Genomic DNA, 14,498 nt, shown 5'->3' on the forward strand with positions numbered 1-14,498 from the left:
CGGCTCTATCGGGGGTTTTCGGGCGGCATTCGTTTCGCCGCACGGCAGCAAGATGGCGGCGCGCGGTCCGAGCTAATTGGGGGGAAAATTATTTAACGAACTGGCCGGCCGTTTAATTGATTCGTCGTCGGCCGCGCGTTCGTAAGACCGCGCAAAGAACGGCTACGCGACGAACGGCACACGCTGTCACCTATATTTCACTGTCGGTCGGGCGACACGTGACAGGCCACCGGGGCGAATTATTCCGCGGGATTAAGGCGGACGAACGGGGCGACATGCCAGCGACGCCGTAATTGGATATACTCGGATCGCTTGGGAGCTAATCAGAATTAGTCGCTTTGACTGCAGGGGACATCGGGTGTCCCGCGCGCGCGCGCTCGACAAATCGGGACCCGCGGACGTGTTCGCGAACAGCTTCCGGCTTCGCCATGGCCTCCGTAAAGAGGCTTCGTTTTCCGACTCTACTCGTGGACGCTCGTTAAATTGACTTCCTTCGTTTCCCGTTCGCGATCCGGAACATTAATTCGAGATTGCGACCGCCTCTTACGCTATCGTAACTATTATACAGGCTGTCCCAAAAATGTCTCGCAATCCGAAAGTAGCGGGTTCCTCGGGTCATTCGAAGCAACTTCTTCCTTTACAAAAATGTTCTCCGAGGCACCGTTAACGAGTTATTAACGAAAAACAGTGACCAATGAGAGGCGAGCTCGACTGGCGCGTGGCGACCGAGCCAATGAACGGAACCGGGCTTCGCGCGCTGGTTGGCTGGGCCGCCTCGCGTCAGCCGTACTCGATTCTTATTGGTCACTGTTTTTCGTTGATAACTCGTTAACGGTGCCTCGGAGAACATTTTTGTAAAGGAAGAAGTTATATATATATCTTTAATATTAGCAGTAGTAACGGCAACGGTAATAAAATATTCAATAATTCAGAAATTCTTTTACGAGCAAGAACACATTCTCTTTTACATAACAAAGTTTCCAGCTTTTATAACATTGTTTACATTACACACAGTGCTTTTTCGACTACAAGTGTCGATACCCTTCGAAAAAGGATTAACGGTGTAAAATGGTCGTCGGAGATTCGGAGCTTGCAGGTGCGACTGTGCGTTTGAAAAATTGTATCCGTTGTTTCGTTAACACTGCAAACAGCTGCACACACTGGTGTATGGATTTCGCATCGATACCGTTGCGTGTCGCGAGATGGATCACTGTGAAAACGTATCCTGCTCGTGTTCTTGATCAATAGCTACCGGACAGAGACGCGTGCTCATTGGTGCAACGGTTCGCACGATTGGAGCAATGCTGCATCGAGTCGGCGAATATATCCACCGTTCTCCGTTTCATTTAAACAATTAGCTGTGACGCCTCCTTTTAAGAACACCCGCATTTCGTACATGTCGCGAGAATCAAGCGACGACGAGTATACTCGTCACTTCTCCGCCACTTCTCCGTGACGAGTATACTCGTCGAACACAGCTGACTGGTTAATATTTCGGTCCTAACGAAATCTAGCGAAATGCTCTACCAAAAAATTCTATTATAAACAGCTCGTTCTACGTTGCCGGTGGTTTTTTTTTTTTTTGTTTTGTCGAATGTCTCGTTAGAGCACAATGCGCTTATGCAAAATTTGGAAGCAGGTTTACGAACGCGAGAATCGCGGAGGGAACTCGCCCACGAACGAGCGAACAACCATAAAACGCGGCCCAATTTTCACACTGTGGTCGGACAAGCGTGGTGACATGACGCGAGGAACGAATTAATCGCGAATTTAGCTCCGCCCGACACGGTTCCGTGTTCATAGCTGACCGCCTAACTTGGAGATTGCCGGCGCGTGGAAATCTCAGTTGGAATATCATTTGCTGGAAATCGTGGCTGGCGTGCTCCAATTGTCGTAAAACTCTCGTGACCTTCTTCGCGATGCATCGTCGTTTAATGAATTTGTATTTAGTTGCCGCGCGATCCCAGGAACTTCGAAACGGAATCGTGGATCGGCAAAAAATCGTTGAAATGTTAGCAATGCGATCAACAAATTCAAAGATTGCACGAGTTAAGTGTTATTAACACTAAACCTACCGCGGTCAAAGCGACCGCCTTCTTATTTTGCAATTCTTCAAAGTTCCGAGACTCTTTCGTGGAAAACGCTTGAATAAGTTATAATATAATATAATATTATAATATAATTTTAATAATAATATTATTATAATATTATATATATAATTTTAATATATATAATAATATATTATATTATAATATAATTTTTGTAATATAATAATATATTATATTATAATATAATTTTTGTAATATAATATAATTATAATAATTTTTATTATAATAATAAAATTAACATATTATGCTTTTCCGCGAAGCACTTGCTCCGAAAAAATAGTTGCGCGCTAGCAGATTATTATTAATTATATATAATATTAAATATATAATATATGATAATAATAATATATAATATATAATAAATATATAATATTAAATATAATATTATATGTATTATATACATTATATATATTTAACAAAAATTCTTTTCCGCTCAGCACTTGCTCCGAAAAAATAAGAGCCGTTTAATTCGACAGGCAACGATATCTGCATCGCACCACTCTATTCGGCACACCTTGTATTACCAGCGGGATCGATGGCCACGATAAACCGCGATTCGAAACCCAACTGGGAAAGAAAACCGTCGAAGGTGGCCCCGGAGGAAACCGAACCGGGCGCGAAGTCAGAAATCCGTGGAAGGAATGCGCCCGGTCGATAATTACTCCGCGAAGTTTCCGCATCGATTACCATCGACGGCTGTTTAATTTACACGGAATCGACTTCGCGCTCTCGCAGAACGTTGCGCCGAGCCGAGCCGAGCCGCGCGGCGCGGAGCGGCGGGCTTCGGCCGGCCGGCTCCGATCGTTTAATCTCCGATCGCCGGGACAAGAAAAGGGCCCAGGGTAGAAGAAAGAAACCGAATCCGACACGAGGATCTTTTTATCTGGGCCGATCATCGGGGTCATTACCGATCGATGAACGCGAACCGCGCCGCGGTCTCCGCGCGCGGGGGCAAACCCCGTGGACGGAATCGCGATAACAAAGACCACCGCGAGCCGTGATTCAATAAGGATCAATCTGTCGCTCGCTAATCGAATTTGCTTTTGAATCGGCGCGAGGGAAAAAGGAGGAACCGGCTGTGTGTGTGTGTGTGTGTGTGTATGTGTGTGGAACTGGCGTCCGATAGCGGGCTTCGTAGCCGCGTTAAAGATCGTCGATCAAAAGACTCTCGCGTCACACGGACGTCGGAATTCGATTCCCAGACGTCGCAGCCGGCGAAAGGAGCCGGCCTGCGTTTTTATTTGCTATTTGTTATCGGTCGATTATTGTGCGGCCCGCGACTCGTCGCGATCTCTCCTACTCGCTCGGTCGGAACGTCAAACGGGACCGACGCACAGTGGGCCGGATCGAGAAATTCAGCGACATTCTGTTATAACTTTTGAACCATCGATGATATTGCGATGGAATTTTCTAAATAATATATTTCTATTATATATATATATATATATATATATATATATATAATAGATAGAATAGAATATGTATAATAGAAATATATTATATATATATATATATTTCTAATATATTTCTAAAATCTAAAAATATTTTAAAAATAGTTATTTTCAACTATAGATAATTAAACTTTTTTTGCATTTGTTGAACAATAATTTTTAATTGATTTTCATTGACGTTTTTTGTGAAAAAAAATTGTTTAAATATAATGTTACAAACTATTTGTAATATTACAATAGTGACGTACCTGGAATTACTAGTGAGTCCTCGTAACCAGTGTGGGTGCAATAAAATACGCGTCTCAGAGAAAGGTCTCTGTATGCATCAACCCTTTGCACTCGACTGGTGACTCTGACGCACCACTAAAATTGTTACACCATGTTTCAAGATAAGTTTCACACGATCAAAGCTTAGATATAAAAAATTGTTAAAAGTCTAACTGTTGTACGAGTCGCAAGACTAAATTTCATATGCATAAAATGGACTTTGTCGTATAAAACGGAAGTACTATAAGTCAGAAAAGTTAATTTAGATTTGCAAAGGGTTAAATCCTGAAGCTGCAGATTTATTGAAACAATAACAAAATGGTAAGATTGTTATTGTAGCGTTCAAAATGTTCAACTTTAAATTGTCGTATCTGTTACAATTTGTGATCATTTTTATTAATATTTCCACTTTCGAGGGTAATGGACATTTAACAAGCGATCAAAATTCACTGGACATCGATATGAGAAAATTAGGTTTTCGTCAAAAAGTCACTAAAATCTTCGATCCGGCCCACTGTGGGACGCCTTTGTGCCCGAGGACGAAATAACGTCTAATGGGATAATATGAGAATCGTGTTCTAACACGATGCACTTCTTCGAGGGCTTGCTGGACCGTGCGACCCGGTCCGTCAAGAGGGGCGGGGGGAAGCGGATGATCCGGTTCCAATTTAGAGGGAACCTCGCGGGTAAATGATGAACGAGTGCCCTCGCGATTTTTCTCTTACGCAGGACGTTCGAATATCATCGATCTACTTTAACGGAGAACGGTGCCGTTCCGGGAAAGAAGCGGCTCCGCAGTTTTTTGGGATCCCGAATAAATGGATCTTTTTGCGTCGCTCGACCTTTTTCCGGAGGACGTTTTAGGTCGGTTCCGCTTCGGATTGAGACAAAAGCTGACCCACTTGTACGTCTGAAGCGAAACGGATCGTCCTTTCGCGAGCCATAAATAAGAGCGTTTACCGAAAAAAAGAGGTCCTTTCTTCCGCTGGAAGAGAATGAACCGCGCTGAATATCATTTTCATGGACATTCGACGACCGGCCCGATGATCGTCTCAGAACTGCAGCGTCCAGTCGAACATGATCAAACTTCGAGCATTCAGCGTCGCGGAACTATGCGCTGCTTCTGCCACGTGTCGCAGCTTGTTACGCTTGCCGAAGCTTTGAATCACGTCAAAAGTTTGATGACTCGAAACATCGTGTCGGATCTGTTCCAATTACCTCCGCGATGCCATCGAAGTTAGAAAAAGCGGAGACGTCGTCGAACGAGCGTGCGTACACGGAGACCAAAATAAACGCGTTTAGCGATCGCAGACGGATCGTCCCGACGACGAATCGCAGCGTCGCGCTTCTTGAATCCGCATGGCACGGAGCAACGATGCTCTAAAATCCTTCGAACCAGCTGGAAGCACCGCGAAGAGAGATCGCAGCGTCCAGTAGTGTGCACGATGGAAACTTTAGTCCTTGTGCGAACGACCGGCGTAATTTACGACTCTCCTTCGAAGAAGCTATTTTTGAGACGATAAGTTCCAAACCTTGACAACGCGTGTTCGCGATAGAGTTTTTTAGAAACACCTCAATAGCAAACGGAGTCCGTCGTAAATTCGGAGAGCTTCCGAAGGGTACTCGAAGCGGACCCAGCGACCCGAAGGGCCACGTGGTCCGACGCGGGTGACCCGAAGGAAAAGTTCCGCGCGTTGTCGCGTTCAACTCATTATCCCCTCCGATCGCCACGCCGTTCCGAAAATGCGCGAACGGCGTACGGAACAGGCGGTAAAAAGGGCAAGTGAACAACGCCGATTGGGAGGACCCAACGCGCGGGGTTAGCCAATCAGAGTTGTTCAAGACTTTTGCCAGGGCAAACGGCGAGTGCAAAAACGAATACTCGATCACTGCTCCGCGACTCGTCGGAAGACAAAGTTCGCGAAAGTATAAAGAGGTATTCCACACCGTACAACGAGTACACAAGTCCCTTCGAACCATCCTACCCAAAAGAACCGTACCACCGTGCATATTCGACCGTGTAATCCTGCCGATGTCGAGACGAGTTCAACGACCTACTTTTATCAATACGTACTACTCGAAATGGCCTTGGCGATCGGAGCCCATCTTTCCGTGCTTTGAATAATGATACGGTGTAGACGTGTAATTGCAGCCAGAATTTGAAGAAAACGGCAGATACGTGCCTCTAGTTTGTTCATAATTGGCTGCTAGAGCCTAGTGTCTTGAGATACCAAATTACACAGATTGATGCTTCCGACGATCGAGCCTAGATTTCTCAATCCACGATCGTTTCAAGGTCACTGTGGTCTAGGTTAATGCACTCGCTCCGACAACGAGAAATAATCGGAATGTGTGTAGTCACTATGCAGTGGATGTAATATTAAAAAATTCGGACGTATATCGCGTTTGTTATTTCAAACATGATCCAACGCCTATCCGAATTCTTCAATTAACATTTTCTTAACTGCAAATAGCATATCATTTTTTCCTTGTAATGTCTTCTAAATAAACCTAATATATTTATTATTTTTTTTAATATTCTCTTGAAACAGCAAACGTCGTATCATTTCTTTTAACATCTTCTTAACGGTAAACATAACATCGCTTCATCCAGCATTTATGTAACAGATCACATCAGATCCGTTTTCCTTACTCTATGCTTCGCCTACAGTCGTCTAAATAGGTTTTAAATACAGTAAATTCTCTCTAATCGACGCTCAGATTGTGTACAAAAACGGACAATCTGGGAAAAGAAGATATGATTATTCGAGCCTCGCTGTTCATTTTTTAGATTCATTTATATGTATAATTTATCTCAAAAGATCAAATAGCACGATGCTATTAAATTCTGTTAATTCTACTAATTAAATCCTATTAATTTCATCATAAGCAATTAATATTTTCTGTAGTAATTATTCAAGTACAGTAATGTCTCCCTAACTGACACATAAATTGTCCACAATAATTGTTCACAATTCGTAACTATAAAAACGAACCGCGAGGCTCCAACAATCGTATCTCCTCTTCCCAAATTGCCCATTTTTCTACACAATCCGACCTATTTCAATTAGGTAGAATTTACAGTACACGGTTGCTGCAATTATCGCACATCCAGCATCAAATTTGTTCACCGTTATCGAAGCCGAACAATCGTGCAACGTTTCGATTAACCGAGCCCACGAAGCACGTGCATAACTAATCGAGCATTCGTCCGCGAAAAAGGCAGCAGTTTCGCAAGAATCAACGTCGCCCGGAGCCCCGAAGTTCGCAAGAAGCCGCGTGTAAAGGGGCCGGGGTTTGCCAGAAACTTCACGGAATTCCTGCGGCCCGTGGCGGAACGTTAATGCGTCGTGATTTATCGAGCGATTGTGCGTGTCGGGGCCCCGGACCCTGTAAATATTTTCGGGGACGATGTCGTCGTCGTCGTCGTGGCCCCGTCGCCGGCTGACGTCGGGGAACCGAATCGAGATCTCGAGATACGAGAGAAAGTTTACGAGTCAAAGGGCAGAGATCCGGGGGGATGATGGCCGTGGCGCGAGAGGAGGATCGGAGCTCTTGTTCGTAGGTTTCCCTCGGCGCGTTTCGGAGGGACTCGGGGCCCCATCGATCATCGTGCGTTTTGTAACCGCAGCGATATCCCCGCGCGCTTCTTCGCGGCTCATTTTTCTTCGCGGCTCCGCTTCCTTCCTCCGGACGCCGGCGGCGCGGCGGCCGCACGAAACTCTTAAGCAACGCCCGTGACAAGCTCGTTAGTCGTCTCACCTTGTCGCCCTCCGAGCACCGTCGCCTGACATGCGACTCCTCGCCTTCTTTTTATCCCCTTTCCCCCACGGCTTTCGAACTGAAAAGCTCCGAACGATCGAACGTCCAACGATCCGCCGACGAAACTCGCGAACCTCCCGCGGAGCGGGGCGAACCGGCAGCGAAAACAACGAGCCTGTTTAGTCTCCAAACGAGGATTCTCGCTGGCTCGATTTTCTTTGGGAACGTTTCGCCGTTCCGGATGGTCGGCACTTTTGTCCGCGCGTTTCGCACGGCCGGTTTCCATGAAGAAAAATGGGGAGCTTCTTTTGGGTCCGGCGAGCCTAGTCTATGAACCTAGTCTAGCCGCTGGAAAAAAGAACCGCGTGTTTATTTTCAGCTCGTTGCTTCGCGAAAGCCAGCCCCGACGATTTTCATATGGTTCCGTTTACATTTCGTTCGCACGCCGAAAAAGATTTTTAGATCCTTAATTGCCGCCCGTTTAACGTCGTTGCGGCACGTCTCGAGCGGAACCGGGCAAATTGTATTGCGAGCGAAAATAAGAAATAAGTATTCGTCCGATGTAGTCGCGGAAGGAAATACATCGTTCCGCTGGTGCGGAAGGGGGAAGGGAGATGTTATTCTTTCGGAAAAATTAGTCTCGTTGGCGGATTGTCGTTTAACATGGTCGGATCGGTTCTTTTGTCTCGCAGAAATGTCAGCGAGGATGTCGGAGTAAATCGGACTCCGAGCTAATAATTAGATCACCGTTTAATTTCCGAAGAGCATCTCACGATCGTCTTAGATAATTATTTCAAATAATTGTAAAATAAAATGCGATGTTACTTAAAATAATATTTCAAGCAATGTTATTTCAAAGGCGATCACACGCACGGGGATAATTATAATAATAAAATAACACGTTGTTCGAAATAATAATTCAACCGATATCTCAAACAACGTTGTTCGAAATCCGCCCAGGTTTGCTTTTAAGTCCGCCGATGTCTGGAAACGCGACGACAAAATGAGTCGAAAGCAGCAGATTTTTACGGCAACGAGGCCAACGCAAGGAGCAAGAAGTGCGAGAGCGACGGAAAGCGTGCTAATTGCGTCGCTAACAAGAAAAGCAATTACCAGGAAGTCGGATTTAATTATCTTCGATCCTAGCTTTACGATTGATAATGTGCAAGAACACGGGGAAAAAAGATAGAGGAGGATTACATTTGCATTAAATTTCCTGTTTACAGCTTCGGCATTATAATATACATATTATACACATGTATGTACATGTATCTTGAATAATTTTGCATGTTCTTGTGACAGCGACAGGATCCTTCCTATAATTAATATCGGATCGGCCCATAAACGACGCGACCGTTAGCGCTTTACGTTAACGTTTCCTCTAATTTCCCAGCGACTTGTAATTACGCTTATCGTTCGGTCGTTGAAAAACGCGAAAGGAAATTGAAGCCGAAGCCGATCGTGAAGCGACGCTTCGTCGCTGTCCAAATATCCGCAACTATTCCACAGTCGTCTGCGCTCTCCGATGGCCGCGGCGCAGGGAACAAGAGCACCGGATTACCGTCAAGATTAGAACTTCCGAAGGGAACAAATTGGGATTTAGCAAAGAGCTTGCTGGGACTGATAAACGAACAGCACACACGGTACGCGAACGAACTCCGCGCGGTTTAGCAGTTCGAAGTTGGTAACCGCTTGTAATAACCAAACTGTTCGGACTCTTAAGTTGTACCAGACGTTTAAGACATCGTTGAACGCTAATCAGCGCCAGCTTTATTAAAGGATCGCTGGGCCCCTCGTTAGGTACGATCTTTATTGTTCGGTGTCTCGTTTCCCGAATTCCGGTTTCACCGACACCGCAAAATTCGCGACGGAGAAAGGATCGCCATATTGTCGGACGGGGCGCTCAACTTTGAAAATGTCGCATAAACGTGTTCGCATAAAGCTTTATAGTTATATTCGTCGATTTTTAGCGTCATTAGCGTTCAGAGTTCAGCATCGTCTCCTGTTTCGGTAGAAAATAGTGTCAGAACGTTTGCAAAGTCTTCGGAACGTTTTTACTGTTTCATTTGCTTGTCCTAGTTATTTTTGCGATTCGAGCACAAAATCCACAATTCGGTTATGATAATTGAACCGGCGCGGGCTTTGCGCTTCTAATTGCGAATTCTTGTTTAAAGAAAAAAAAAGATCTAATCTAGTCTGCGAACTCCGAGAAAAAGATATCGAAGTTTCCGAAAATTGACGCGATTCCAGTCACCGTCCAGTCTCGTTATCTCGCCGAGCAAATTAGCGACATCTATTCGAATCGTGGCTGATTGCGTCCCTTCGCTACGCCCGCTGAATGTAAAAAGACAGGAAAGTTTTTATTAGAGTTCGAGTTAGCTATCTTTCTCGTCCCCGCCAGTAAGAGAGGGAGAGAGAGAGAGAGAGAGAGAGAGAGAGAGAGAGAGAGAGAGAGAGGCGGAGCGCCTCTTCTTTTTCCTTCGCGCCGTTTCTTCACAATCACACTTCAGCCCGTTCTTTCGGTAAGACGAAATTCGTAGCGAGCCGGGCCGCTCTCCAAATGGACCAATTAATTATTCCGTTCAACTGTCGCCCGATGTTTTCGCCCGGAGTGCTCGCGGAATAAAGGAACGCGCCAGCCTTCGAGAAGCTTTGCGTCTCTCGTTACGAGCGCGAGCTTCCCGTTTCGGTCGAAAAATTCTCGAGTCGGTTTCTGCTACATATTTTATTAACGCGCGAGCGGAAATTTCGCCAACGACAAGATGGAAACGGTTCTTCGAGAGAAGAAGACGGTTTTACTTCAGTTAATCGATCTTCAACGGGACGTCGATCTTTATGCGTTCAGATTTAACCCTTTGCACTCGAGTGGTGACTCTAAGACACCGCTAAAATTGTTACATCACGTTCCAAGATAATTTTTATATCGACGAAGTTTAGATTTAAAAAATTGTTGAAAGTGTAACGGTTGTACGAGTCACCATAAAACTCAATTTCATATGCATAAAATGCACTTCGTCATATAAGATGGAGACACTATAAGTCAGAAAAATTATTTTTGATTTACAGTTAAATGGCTTCGAGTGCAAAGGGCTAATTAATAGACTGCGAACTTTTAGGCGACGATGCATGACGAGTTTGTGGAACATATAGGAAATTTATAGATTAATAAAGAATATTTTTATTTTATTACCGGAGAATTTTCTAGTCGCTCGAACAATGTTTCCTAGAACGCCAGGAAATTTGTAGATTAATATAGAATAGTATTTTTATTTTATTACCGGAGAATTTTCTAGTCGCTCGAAGAATGTTTCCCTCGTTCGGAAGTAATCGATGAAAATGGATATTTATATGGATAAAGATCTGCTGGATATTTACTACTTATATGAAGAATGCAATCAAATCTATACAATTGAATTCACAATATACGTATTCTATTATTATTATTTTAACTTGAATATTACCATCAATTTTGTAACGTACACGTCGAACATACTGTTACAAGTAATTATTATAAATTTCAGTCGCGAGACCTTCTATTTTGCGCAAAGATCCAGGGTCTAAGATAATAATAATATGCACCTTACCCCTGAATTCGCCCGGTGTCTAGATTACATCAGCGGCACACTCACCTGCAACGAAAGGAATTTTTAATTAGTTATACAGGTTGCGTGATCTTCGTAACTACGTTTTAATTAAAAATCTTTGACGTACAAGGAATTACATTTCAAACAGAAAATACGAATAAATTATTCAACGGAAATGCGCGTACGTAGGAAATGAAGTACCCGGTAGCACGAGATGCGAATATAACGAGAGAAACACGTTGAGGCGGAAGATACAGTGCAAAATTAAAAAGCAGTCCTTTATATGTAATCAACGTCGAAGTGTTTATTTAAAATTAAATTTTAGGGAAAACCTTTTCTCTCGCTGCGTCCGCTATCCGCGCGCAAAAATAAGCATACTCGAATAATTACTGCAAAAATATTAATTCCATACCGTGGAACCGTGCTATTTGATATTTTCGAGATGGATTATACGCATAAAGAAATCTAAAAAGTAGTCGATCGAAAGACCGTTTTAAAAATTAAATCAGAACATTATTAGCCCCTTTTCCTTGCAATTACTGCGATTAGAAATTTTTCGATTTCGATAATTTCTCAGAAAGGAAAGAAGATTGATTCTTATTGTGTGCCTAAATTTACTTCAATACTTAAATATTGATGACAAGAGATTAGAATTTTATTCCAATTTTACATGACAGAATAACATCTGTATTCAATAAGTTATTACTAGAAATTTTCATGACAAAGGCAAAGGGTTAATTTGCATTCGTATACGTGCCTCTTGTCGCATTTTGGAGCACACACATTCACGAACATTCGTAATCTACTTGTAAACGTGCAATCGAGTTATTTTGCTGAATTTCTAATAATTTCTCTCGAACAGCGATAAACAATAAATATTTAACCAACGGAAAACAACATCTTTCTTCTCTATCTTCTTCTCTCATTTAAAGCTACGTTCTCTCGAAATTTTCACGCTCTCTCTTTCACGCCAATTATTTTTCGCCAATTAACGCTTATACCAACTCCATAATTCTCAGTAAAACAATTTCGCACACATTCGACTGTCATCGACTTGTCATCAGCAAGAAACTAAATCAACTACGGACTCTACATTAATTTCTCCTTCGTTTCCCTGTCTTCCCGTGCTCCAGAAATTCGCGTCTTCCAAACGAACCCGAACTTCTGGCCGAAATTCTGGCAAAAGCGGCGCGCCCCCTTTGGTCCCAGCTCCGCGGCACAATGTGTCCGGCGAAAAATGAAATGATATCCGAGTCGTAGCCCTTTGAGGGCACGCGGATCAACTCGGTCGAGGGTACCCCTGATCCGTCTTTGATGTATCAACGAGGAAATTCCGGGCTCGTGGTAAATAAGACGGCAAACTTATTTCTTGTCCGGCACGGTGGTAGTTCTCCTTAGTCCCGCGGAGCCAGTAAACCGATAGAGAGGAAGACTGGTACCCGGCGAAAGGGTTCAAAGGAAACTGGGACAGAGCGGGTCTTCGGATCGCCGAAGACTTCCCGTGCAACGTCAAAATTACTGGCCGAAAACCTGCGAGACGTCTCCGCTTCAGGTTTCAGACCGTCTTACGGGGGTCTCCCCTTAACCCTTTCGGTACGAGCGCCGGATATATCCGGCACCCACCTGGTCACCTGTGTGGCCGAGCGCCGGATATACAGGATGTTCCAAAATTATGGTATTTCCGGGAAATGAGGGGTTCCTGAGATCATTCGAAGCAACTTTTTCTTTAGCGAAAATATTCTACGAGGCTTCGTTCACGAGTTATCGACGAAAAACGGCGACCAATGAGAGGCGAGCTCGATTGGCGCGAGGCGGACGAGCCAACGAGCGCGCGAAGCCCAGATCCGCTGATTGGATCGGCTGCGTCGCGCCAACCGAGCTCGTCATTGATTGGTCAGTGTTTTTTGTTAATAACTCGTGAACGAAGCATCGTAGAACATTTTCGCAAAGGAAAAAGTTGCTGCAAATGATCCCAGGAACCCCTCGTTTCCCGGAAATACCATAATTTTGGGACATTCTGTATACCGACATCTATCTGGTGACTGGTATGGACAAGTGCCGAATACGGTAATGTCTAATTGACGCTTAGATTGTCCACAAAAATGGACAATTTAGGAAGAGGAGATACGATTATTCGAGCCTTGTGGCTCGTTTTTTATGGTTATATCGATCGTCAATAATTATAGAAACGAGCCGCAAGGCTCGAATAATCGTATCTCTTCTTCCCAGATCGTCCATTTTTCTATACAATTTGAGCGTCGGTAAGGGAGACATTACTGTACATCTGGCATTCATGCGAGCCATATTTCTGACATATTAGAAATTATTCTAATAAAGTCTTCTTTTACAAGGATTCCGAGAAAACAGCTACAGGTATAATTGTCGTTTGATCTGAATTGATTTACAAAATTTGAGGTTACATTTTTGTTCGAAACTTGTTCATAGATTTTAACATATTGCAGGCCCTTTACAGAACGTTTACAGGAAACAAAAGATTTAGAAACGGATTAACCCCATGCCGTACTTTGACGTGTCCGACACGTCGTGAAAATTTCTAGTAATAACTTATTCTGAATAGATGTTATTCTGTCCTTTAAAATTAGAATAAAATTCTAATCCCTTGTCAGCAATATTTTGAGCATTCGAGTGAATTTAGACGCGCGATAAGCATCAATTTTTTTCCCTTCTAAGATATTATTGCAATCGAAAAATTTCTAATCGCAGTAACTGCGAATAAAATGACATGTCAACGTGTTAAGCACAGTTTATTGCTTAACGCTTAAGAAAATCTTCGTACAAAAATGGACCGACCCACTGTGCTGTGTGCGCATTTTCGGCGCGGCACCCCGTCCAGTGGAAGTGTCACGGCGGGCAACGCGCTCGTACCGAAAGGGTTAAAGAAGCTCCGTCTTCCTCTTCTAAGCACAGCTTGGACCGGCGCGTGGAGGCGATCGAGTCAAAGATCGAACGGGCTGTTTTCCGAGGCATTTTTTTCCGAGCCGGTGCGTACGGCTCGGAAGTTCGTTCGACCAATGCCCCGGGAATCCACGTGATTTTCCCGTTGGCCGGCCGGCAGATCCCCATTCACGTGAAATAAATGAAGTTTCTTGCAAAGAGATAGAGAGAGCTCTCTTTCTCGATTCAGCCGCATAAATAGAACGGAGGCGGCGGACCGAGTCTATTCGTCTTTTTAAAGCGGGAGAAAAGAGTCCCGGTAATCGAAGCGACGTTATTCAACGTCTAATCGATAGACCCTCGTGCTCGCCTCTTCCCGGAGCTGCGAAATTGTTTCCGCCACCCTCGTCCGCCTCTTACAGCTCCTTCGA

General features: G+C 44.1%; 1 protein-coding gene across 9 annotated transcripts in view; it reads right to left on the reverse strand.

Moving 5' to 3' along the window:
* kug (FAT atypical cadherin kugelei) overlaps window positions 1–14,498 on the reverse strand; it is an 811,192-nt gene that overhangs the window by 168,643 nt on the left and 628,051 nt on the right. The window lies entirely within an intron of this gene.

The sequence above is a fragment of the Megalopta genalis genome, chromosome 4, assembly GCF_051020955.1.
Source record: "Megalopta genalis isolate 19385.01 chromosome 4, iyMegGena1_principal, whole genome shotgun sequence".
NCBI classification, from domain to species: domain Eukaryota; kingdom Metazoa; phylum Arthropoda; class Insecta; order Hymenoptera; family Halictidae; genus Megalopta; species Megalopta genalis.